This window comes from Chrysochloris asiatica, unplaced genomic scaffold (assembly GCF_000296735.1).
Source record: "Chrysochloris asiatica unplaced genomic scaffold, ChrAsi1.0 scaffold00031, whole genome shotgun sequence".
Taxonomy (NCBI): Eukaryota; Metazoa; Chordata; class Mammalia; order Afrosoricida; family Chrysochloridae; genus Chrysochloris; species Chrysochloris asiatica.
The window spans coordinates 18,382,136-18,393,547 of NW_006408549.1; the positions used below are offsets into that span (position 1 = coordinate 18,382,136).

Here is an 11,412-nt window from a genome sequence, read left to right on the forward strand (position 1 = left end):
AAATCCAGATACTCTACAAACGCATAATTTTTTTAGCTCTAAGTATCTCTAAGGAGCAATCACAAAACCAGAAAAAAACAGAAGAACTTTTGACACATTTTAGAAGGTAAAGTAAGGATTAGTGTGACAGTTCAGAACCTCGGGGTGGCCCAGGCCCTTTGATTTTCTGCCTCTGCGGAGCACTTGTCACATAGAAAGAGACATAGATCTGGCTTTTCTTGTTATGAGATCATACCCGTGTAGTATGTGTCCTATTGAGTTACCAAAAAAGCAGGTTATTTGGAAACAGAAAACGGTGATAACTTAAAATGTGATAAGACAATGTAACTGACTTGGGTAGGTCAGGTTAATTTTTCCATATTTCAAGTCATTTTAGATAAGTGCTAAATACAGGCTAAGAATGAAAGATCCAACAAGGAATATTTGACAAATATTCAGTCAAACATCTTTAAGCATGTCTTTAGACATATATCCAAAATTTAAGTAGATCATAGAGAAATCACTTTCAGTATAACCATAGTCTAAAACACTAATGAACATTATAGATTTCAGGTATTACTAAAATAAATTTTTTAATTTCCCAATAGACTTTTGGGGAAAATGTTTGAACAATATGTGAATTACCAGGTGATTTGTAATCAAAAAGTGTATCTGCGAATCACTCAAATTTTAAACATCATATGCATTATTCTCATATACATTATACTGCACAGTATCTAAGGAGTACAGTGGCTCTGTTCCAAGAGAGAAAGATGAGGCTTCTGCTCCCAAAAAGATCCACAGTCTTTGAAACTCTATACAGAGCCGCTATAAGTTGAACCAACTCCAAAGCACGTAACAACACAATATTTACCCTTGAAAGACATCATATTTTATAATATAAGATCATATATTTCATGTATGCATGTTAGTATGGAATTAAATTATTGTTTTATGAGTGTATGCGGGACACTTATATATTTTATATTTTAAAAGTGCAATCTCTTCTTTGTTGCATACAAGTACATACAATTCAGTACTATAAAACAGTCATGAAGCTAGATAGTGTATAGTGTATAAGTACACATGGCATGTTTCCTAACCTAAGAAAGTTAACTGACTTTAATTTCCCTCTCCTGGTATGGTGCTGTAGGATAAGCAGTGGATTGATAATTGCAACATGAGTGGTTCAAACTTACCATCTCCTTTCAGAAACCCTATACAGGGTCGTTATGAGTCAGAACCAACTTTACAACAACAAAAAGCATTAAAATCTGAGTTCAGAGGTCCTGGCAAACACTGTAAGATAAGCACTGGGCTACTACTAATGGCAAGGTTGGCAGTTCAAACTCACCAGCCACTCTTTAGATTTGACTCATGGAGTCAATTCTATCATGGTGTGGATTCTAAATCAAGTTATCATGTATACTGATAACTTGCGAGGAAAATACTGCTCCTGTCCACCCTGGTTTCTCTGCTGGTCTTTGAAAGACCATTGGCATAGCTTCCAGAATAACAGTAACATACAAGGGCATCACCAAACAATAATAAACTTCAAAAAATTATATCACAGTTAAAATGTGTGTATTAATATGGCCTCAAAAGTTCAAATATTATAATGACAGAGCTACACGAATTTACTTGCCCATGATCATAACTACAGACACCCACCAGAAATTAAACATCATGATTGATGTTGTCCTAATGGATACATCCACAACATATCTATCAGTTTCTCATACTGTGGTAACGTGGGTGTAATCTGATGCTGGAATCTATGTCACTAGTATTTTAAATATCAGAAGGGTCACCCATGCTTCACAGGCTTCAACAGAGCTTCCATATGAAGATAGAGTAGAAGGAGAGGCAGATTATTTTGGAATGTTTAGCCACTGAAAATATTATGAATAGCTGTGGACCAATTTCAGATATAGTGCCAGAAGATGAAAATTATGACCACTAACAGAATATTAATAGTATGGTGTCAGAATATGATCCTCTCATGTTTGAAGGCACTTGAAATACAACTGAAAACAACTTGACTTCTCAAAGTAGACTACATCATGATTACACTAATGGAGTAAAGCTTTCAGGACCTTCACTTGATGATAGGGCACAACTCAAAATGAAGAGAAATAGCTGAAACCATTCATAAGTAATCAGATTATGGAATGTAGGAAGTATGAATCTAGGAGAATTGGAAGTTGTCATATATGAAATGGAATGCATAAATTAATATCTTAGACATTAGTGAACTAAAGTTCTGATGTGTCACTATGGATTAATGCACTAGACTGCAAAGTCGGTTTGAATTGTAAGGTTGGCAGTTCAAGCTCACCAGCTGCTCCTCGGAAACCCAATACAGGGTCATTATGAGTCGAACTAACTCAATGGCACTTAACAACAACAAATGAACTGGTATTAGCATTGTCAAATCAGACAATCATATGCTGTAATAGTCCTGGTGTGGCACTGGACGATAAAGCATTGAACTGCAAGAATGGATTAAACCGAAAGGTCTATATTTCAACCCCAACAGCTGCTCCTCAGAAAACCTACTGGTTCACTGTGAGTCGGAATCAATATCCATACACAAACAAGGAAGACCACCAATTAATACCACTTTCTTCAAATTTAAGTACCAACCACTAAAGTCAGTGATGATGAACTTGAAGAATTCTACCAAGTTCTTCAGTTTGAAATTGACCAAACGTGAAATAAATATGTATTGATAATTACTGTTGATTGGAATATGAAGATTGGAAGGAAGGGTCAGTAGTTGGAAAATATGGCATTGGTGATAGAAATGATGCTGGAGATTGCTTGGTAGAGTTTTGAAAGCCCAATGACATTCATTGCAAATACCCTTTTCAACAGCATAAACATGGACCTCATCAGATAAAATACACAGGAATCAACCTCACTACATCTGTGGGAAGAAAAGCTCAATATCAACAGCCAAAACAAGACCAAAGCATGAGCACTAGAATATTGAAACATGATGTAAAGAACAAGAATATTGTCAGAAATAGTGCTGGGAGATAGACCCCTCAGATTAGAAGGCACACACAATAGGACTGGGGAAGACCTGCCTCCTCAAAGTAGAGTTGACCATGATGACAGATGGAGTAAAACCCTTAGAACCTTCATTTGCTGATGGGGCACAACTCAAAAAGAAGAGAAACATCTATGGTGGTGGTAGTGGTGGTAGTGTGCCATAGAGTTGCTTCCAACACATAATGACTCTGTATAGGGTTTCCAAGGCTATAAATCTTTAAGGGAGCAGAAAGCTTCATATTTATCCCATGGAACGGCTAGTAGTATTGAACTGCTGACCTTGAGGTTGGTTAACAGCCTGTTAATCTACCAGAGCTCCTTAGAAATGGCTACAAGCATTCACTACTTGGAAAATACAGTGTACAAAGTATGGAATGCTTAAACATTGATATGCTAGACATTGTTGTTGTTGTTAGGTGCCATCCAGTCAGTACCTACCCATAGTGACCTTATGCACAGCAAAATAAAACACTGCTCAATCCTGGGACAACCTCACTATTGTTGACACGCTTGAGTCCATCGATGCTACCATTTTGCCAATCTATCTTGTTGGAGGTCTTCCTCTTTTTCTCTGATCCTCCACCTTACCAAACATGACATCCTTCTCCAGTGACTGGTCCCTCCTGACAATATGTCCAAGTACAATAGATAAAGTTTGGCTATATTGGCCTCCAAGGAGCACTCTGGCTTCACTTCTTCCAAAATGGATCTATTGGTTCTTTTGGCAGCCCATGGCACTTTCAATATTCTCCTCCAACACCATAACTCAAAAGCATCAATTCTTCTACGGTCTTCCTTAGTCACTGTCCAGCTTTCATATGCATATGAGGTTATTGAAAATACCATGGGTTGGGTCAGGTGCACCATAATCCTCAAGCTGACATCTTTGCTCTTCAACACCTTAAAAATGTCTTGTGCAACAGATTTGCCTAATGCAATACATCATTTGATTTCTTTACTGCTGCTTCCATGAGTGTTGATAGTTGATCTAGGAAGAATGAAGTCCTTGACAACTGCAATCTTTTCTCCGTTAATGAAACTATTGTTTATTGGTCCAGTGGAAAGGATTTTTGTTTTCTTTACATTGAGATATACTCCATACCAAATGCTGTGCTCTTTGATATTCATCAGTAAATGTTTTAAGTCCTCTTCACTTTCAGCAAGCAAGGTTGTATTATCTGCATATTGTAGGTTGTTAATTAGTATTCCTCCAATCCTGATGCCCCATTTTTCTTCATAGAACCCAGTTTCTAATATTATTTGGTCAGCATACATGTTGAATACATATGGTGAAAGAATACAACCATGTTGCACAACTTTTTAAAATTTAAAACATCCAGTGTTTCCCATGTTCTGTTTGAACAAGCGCTTCTTGATCCAGGTACAGATTATTCATGAGCACAATTAAGTGCTCTGGAATACTCATACTTCTAAATGTTGGCAATAGCTTGTCATGATTCACACAATCGAAAGCCTTTGTGTAGTCAATGAAGCACAGGTAAACATCTTTCTGATATTCTCTGCTTTCAGCCAAGATCCATCAGACATCAGTAATGATATCCCTCATTCCACAGCCTCTTCTGCAACTGGCTTGAACCTCTGGAAGTTCTCTGTTAATGTATGCTTGCAGTCATTTTTGTATTAAATTTAGTAAAACTTTACTCTCATGGGATATTAAATTGTCTGATGATTTCCACATTCCGTTGGGTCACCACTCTTTGGAATGGGAACAAATATGGATCCCTTCCAATCAGTCAGCCAGATAGTTGTCTTCCACATTTCTTGGCAGAGATGAATGAGTGCTACCTCACTTTCTTGAAAGATTTCAATTCCTTCAGTATCATTGGCTCGTGATCATATGCTACCTCTTGAAATGGTTGAACACTAACCATTTCCTTTTGGTACAGTGACTCTGTATATTCCTTCTATCTTCTCCTGATGCATTCTGCATCATTTAATAATTTGCACAGTGAATCTTTCAATAACGAAAAGTCGAGGCTTGAATTTTTTATTCAGTTCCTCCAGCTTGAGAAATGCTGAGTGTGTTCTTCCTTTTTGGTTTTCAGATTTCAGATCTTTGCACCTTTTGTTGTAATATTTGGCTTTATCTTCTCGAGCTGATCTTTGAAATTTCTGTTCAGCTCTTTGAGCTCTCCAATTCTTCCATTTGCTTTAGCATCTCTACACTGGAGAGCAAGTTTCAGTGCCTCTTCTGATATCCATTTTTACCCTTTCCTTCTTCTGAAAGACTTTTTGCTTTCCTCATGTATGATGTTCTTGATATCATCCCACAACTTTTGCGATGGCATACCTTTCAGAATCACAGCAACTCACAAGCCACCACAGTATGGCAAACTGACAGATGAGTGGTTGATATTAATAATACTGTCTAATTATTTCTGTATTCCATTGGAATTCCTCTTTGGAATGGCCACAAATATGAATCTCTTCCAGTCAGTTGGCCAGGTCATTGTTTTAAAAATTTTTGAATAGAAATGGATGACTGAATGCCTCCCATACTGCAGTCCCTTAATGAGATGAATTGGCATGGTGGTAGCAACAGTTGTGAAGGTGACACAGGACCAGTAATTGTTTTGTTCTGTTGTGCATAAGGTCTCTATGAATCAGAACAAAGTTGGTGGTACTTAACAAAAACAGCAACAACATGCAAGTACAGAAATACTCCCATGGGTCCAGATGGAAAAAGCAGCAGTTTGATGCTGGAAGACCTCAGAAGAAATACAAACTTCACTGATCAAAATGCAAAAGGCTTTAGTGAGATAATACAGTTGTTATGTGCTAGACTGCAAAGTCAGTTTGAACAACCACCATAAGTTTGGTGGTTCAAGCTCACCAGGTGTTTCTCGAAAACCCTCTACAGGTTCACTATGGGTCGAAACCAACTTGATGTAATTTATAGGCCAATAGTAGCACACAGGATGTGGTTATTATTTCAATAATAGCACAGGTTTTCTGTGTTATTATTAGTTCAAGTTTCTATATTTTCCTTGAAGATTGTCATGAGCTCCAATAAATATAATTCCAAGATACATAACTAAAACTGTAATAAAAGAATTATAATGGAAATGGACATATTTGATTAACACACACAAAAAAATAGTAATAGGATAATAGAGAAAACAGACAGAAAATCAACAGACTTGCATGCATACATGTATCAAAATTACATTAAATGTAAATGGACTAAGATTACCAATCAAAGGGACTTTTGGACTGGGTAAAACAACATAAAATTCAACTATATAATCACAGAAGAGATATATTTAAAATGTAAGAACACTGCAACAGCTATATTCATATCAGATAAGACAGTGGTGAAGATGAAGAGACATTTAAAATGCTAAAAGAGCATTATACCCTAAATAGAAACATAATAATCAATATAAATGTTGTCTCTTAGCAGAACATAAAATACTTGCTGCTGATATTTTCTGTTAGGTTTTTCTACTTAATTGTTCTGAAGATTCATCAAACCGGCAAAATCATAGCTTCATAATATGTATTTATATCTGTTAGGAATAGTTTCATAACTTCTTCAAGAGTGTATTGTCTATTATGGAAAGAGAAAGGCTGTGTGCTGGCGGCAGGGAGGCAGGCTTGCAGAATGTGTCCTTTGGTTGTTTAAATGATTACATCCTGAAATTCCTGAATGCTTTTGTGTACATCAAAAAACAGATGTAATAGAAGCAAATATTGTTGAAATATGATGTATGGAGGGAATTATAATCATTACAATTAAAGGAAATATGATAGGATGAGTATAAAACCTTTACATTGCATAAGACCATAGGTGGAATCCAGAGCCTCATCCAGAATCATCTGAGGTAGGAAATTTCCACTGGAAAGGATGACTAGACCAGCCTGGAGTGGTCAGAAGAACCAGAAGATAACTATGGTTATGATGCTTGTGCTATATATACTTGGCTTACCCTCTGTCCCCAACATCTTAGTGATTGCTACTGAATCTGGAATGCTCTATCACTCTGTTGTGCTGGAAGGGGAAGAAGAAGATGACCAGACTTCAAAAAAGTCCTGGGATTCCAGGGCTGACCTTATCCCTTCTCTGTATGTGTTTGAATGTGTTGAGTTGGAAATTACTCTGAAACTGGCATCCGGAGAGGATGAGCCGTTCGATTCTGACTTTTCTTATCCAATCAAACTTCATAGAGATACCAAATGTCCCTCAAGATACCACTGTACTCATGAAGCGGGTGTGCATAGTGTTGGGCTAACTTGGATTCACAAATTTCTTGTATCAGATGAAGACGATAACTACAGACCAGAAATGCTTTGTAGAACACATCCTCTGTACCAAGCCATTGCCGTGCAGGCAGCTGGATCCAGTTAGAGGATTCTGGATTGTCCCTGACATTCTGGGACCCACAATGATCTGCATCACAAGTACCTATAAATGCCTCATCAGACCTTTATTAAGCACAGTCCACCCAGCATCTCCTCCCCTGCTCTGTGCCCGAAAAGATGTTGAAGTGGCAGCATCTCCCCTCCATATTCTGGCTGAAACCCCAGACTCATTTGAAAAGCACCTTAGAAGCATTTTTCAATGTAGTATTTGCTAACCCAGCATTTTTGAAGTTATCTGAAAAGGCTATGGCCCCTCCTCCTGTAGAATGTCTACAGCTGATTAGCCGAGCCACACAGGTGTTCAGAGAATAGTACATCCTTAAACAGGACCTGGCAAAGGAGGAGATTCAGCACAGGGTCAAATTATTGTGTGACCAGAAAAAGAAACAACTGGAAGATTTCAATTACTGTAGTGAGGAAAGAAAAAGCCTATGAGAAATGGCTGAGCGCTTAGCTGACAAATATGAAGAAACTAAGGAGGAACAAGAAGATATCATGAGCAGGATGAAAAAGGTGCTGCACAGTCTTCACAGTCAGCTCCCAGTCTTCTCCGACAGCTGATTCCTGATCAACTTTGACATTTGGGCAATGCCATCAAGCAGGTCACTATGAAAAAGGACTATCTATCAACAGCGGAAGATGGAAAAGGTACTGAGTCCTCAAAAACCCACCATTACTCTCAGTGCCTACCAGCAAAAGTACATTCAGTTCATCCTGAAGGAGGAGGGTGAACACATAAGGGAAATGGTGAAGCAAATCAATGATATCCGAAATCACATCAACTTCTGACACCACCAGGACAGAGTCATAGCTTAAGTAAACTGAAGTTAACACAATTGAAGATGTAAATCCCATACTGTAAACAAACATTTTCTAATTTATAAAGAAGCATTTTGAGTGAAAAAAAAAAAAAACAAACCCGGAAAGGACGAGTAGACCAGCCTGGAGTGACAGAAAAACTGGCAGAAAAAATCTGAAACAATAACATCATTCCAATTAATTACTATAAGAACAAGTAAGCTGTTCACCCAGGAGCCACAAGGCAAGGGGTTGGGACACCTCAGAGCAAACTCCCTTCCAAGACTGAGACTCAAGGGGAATACATAAGCAGGCATGTGGCTGGGGACCACGTTGGTCACCAATAAGGGGAAGTAGGGGAAAAAACATCAATGAAGTTGTAAGCTAAGTCTGATCACATTCAATAAGCCCCTGTGAACCTGAGTGGCCAGCAGTATGACAAGAACCGGGGACTCCTGGGCCCAGAGTCAGTGACATGGCCATTAAGGACTAGAGCTGAGAGTGTAATGCCTAGCTGATATGAAGTGAAAAGAGATGCACAAGAACACCCATAATTGCAGATAGTACCCACTTGACCTGGCTTCAATGACTGAATGATCAGAACTCAACTAGAAGAAGAGGGAAAAAAAAAAGTAACCTGCTACAATTTGATGAACTTTTCCTATACTTATGGATGTAGTAACTCAAAAAAAGGAACAGATCTTTATAGGGAGGATCACTCCCACCCCCTCGGTACACAGGATTCACAGGGATGGGTAACTTAGACATTGGCTACCCACAATTGTTGTTGTTAAGTGTCATTGAGTCAATTCTGACCCAGAGCAACCCTGTATAGGGTTTCCAAGGAGCAGCTGGTGAGCTTAAACCACTGACTTTTGCAGTTCAAATGACTTTGCACCCCAAATGGAGGACCTATAAAAGCAAGAAGTGATTTGCTTACAAGCTTTCAAGAGGGAGCCTAGTTCCAGAAGGGATGGGGGAAGGTAGAATCTCCACTGAATGATTGCCGATACATTGGTACCGGGCTGGTGAAAGGAAATCGGGATAAAGACTCTTGTGGTACAATAGTGAATAATTGCCAATAGTTATGACTGTGAGGATAGGAAATGTATATGTTTTTTTTTTTTTTTTTTTACAAAAGAAGGGGAGTGATTGATTTTGTAGCCCAGGAGCAGAGGTCCCTGGGACCTTACCCAGAGAGGCAGAGATGCCAGGGATGGAGACAGAGAAGATGATGTGGACAGATGAAGTGGCTGGGGACAATGGACTCAGGGTGGGAAAGGGGCTGTGTGCCCTTTAGTTATTTGATGATGCATGGAGGGAATTGTAATCATTGCAATGAGATGAAGTACAGGTAGGATGAATCCAAAACTGATATTCTTCATTGTAAACCTCACAATAAAAATGTATAAGGAGTTCCGGTTACAGGCTACAGCCAGGGGAGCCAGGAAGGAAACGTTCCAGTGAGAAGGGTGAGAGATCTCACGAAGGAAATGTTCATACAGCAAACCCACAGCTTTCAAACTATCCGAAACACGCATTTTTGAAAAATTCACCCTACTAAGAAAAATTCGGGCATCTTAAGACTCTCATAGTGGGACCGGCGGGACTACAGCCAGCCCGTTCAGAAAGAGGAATTTCCAGCAAAATGAAACTTAAACAAACAAATCCGCAGGAAACTACACAACTCTCCCCTAAAATCTCACTGTCCTAGCTTAAGATTTCAGTGCGGATATCAGGCAGGGCAGTTACCCACAGGACAGAGACAGGGAGCTGAGCGGTGAATTTTGACGTCACCTGTAGGCCCAAATCTGAAGCCCTGTATCTGAGCTGGGGCAGGGTACCTTACCATACTCCCAGGTAGCAGCGTGGAACTCCCAGCTATTGTTCTAGCAAGCCATGGCTGCTACCAGCAACCTGTAAACCCGCAGTATAATAGAACTCAACCAGTCCAAGATTTGCACTGTGCACACACCGATAACTGGACCAGGCTTCTGAGACAGTGCATCTGAGCCTGGGTGGGACACGTAGCCTCTCTCCCAGGAAGCAGATTAGAATCTCCAGCTATGAACCTTGCAACCCACGGCTGGGCTGCTGCCTGAGTTCACAGGGCAGGACGAATTCAGGGCAATCCATAAAAACCCAACAGAACAGGTCTCAACCATCCCAAGATTGGCGCTGAGCACATGCAGATAACTGCCAATCAGAGACAAAAATAACAGTCGATGTTTCTCCTATTAACTCCCCAGTATGGCAGTGGCCGCTCCGCGGGAGAAAGATGAGGCTTTCTACTCCCGTAAAGATTTACACCCTCGGAAACTCTGTACAGGGTCGCTATGGGTCGGAACCGACTCGACGGCACTTAACAACAACAACAATGGCAGTGGCTAGAGGAGAGACTTGAGACAGGTCTCATTCCCACCCCTGCTGGAAGCTTCTATTTGCACACACACTGATGGTATAGCACAGAAAAGTTGACCAAAGCCTCAACTCTGTTCCAAAGTGCATCTGAACAAGATGAATACATTTCTAGAAAAACACGTCCTACCTAAATTTACTCAGACTAAAGTAGAAAATTTGAACAAACCCGTAACAAAAGAAGAAATTGACCAGGTCATCAAAAAACTCCCGACCAACAAAAGCCCAGGCCCAGATGGCTTCACGGCTGAGTTCTACCAAACATTCAGAAAATAATTGTCACCAATTCTAATCAAATAATTCCAGAACATAGAAGAGGATGGAAAACTCCTTAATACTTTTTATGAAGCAAGCATAACCCTCATCCCAAAACCAGGGAAGGACATCACTAAGAAAGAAAATTATAGACCAATATACATCATGATCATTGATGCAAAAATTCTCAACGAAATCCTAGTCAACAGAATCCAACAGCACATCAAAAAAAAATAATACATCATGACCAAATGGGTTTCATAAAAGGGATGCAAGGGTGGTTCAACATCAGGAAAACAATCAGTGTAATCCATAATATAAATAAGAAAAAGGAAAAGAACCACATGATCATATCGATTGATACAGAAAAGGCATTTAACAAAATCCAACATCCATTCTTGATAAAAACACTCAACAAAATAGGAATTGAAGGGAAATTCCGCAACATAATCAGAAGCATATATACAAAACCAAGAGCCTACATCACACTCAATGGAGAGAAACTGAAAGTCTTCCCCTTGC

At 39.3% G+C, this 11,412-nt stretch overlaps 1 pseudogene; it reads left to right on the forward strand.

Annotated features, from left to right (window-relative positions):
• The window catches only part of LOC102826848, an 89,790-nt pseudogene extending 81,582 nt beyond the window's left edge, over positions 1 to 8,208 (forward strand).
• Positions 8,209 to 11,412: the final 3,204 nt, after the last annotated feature.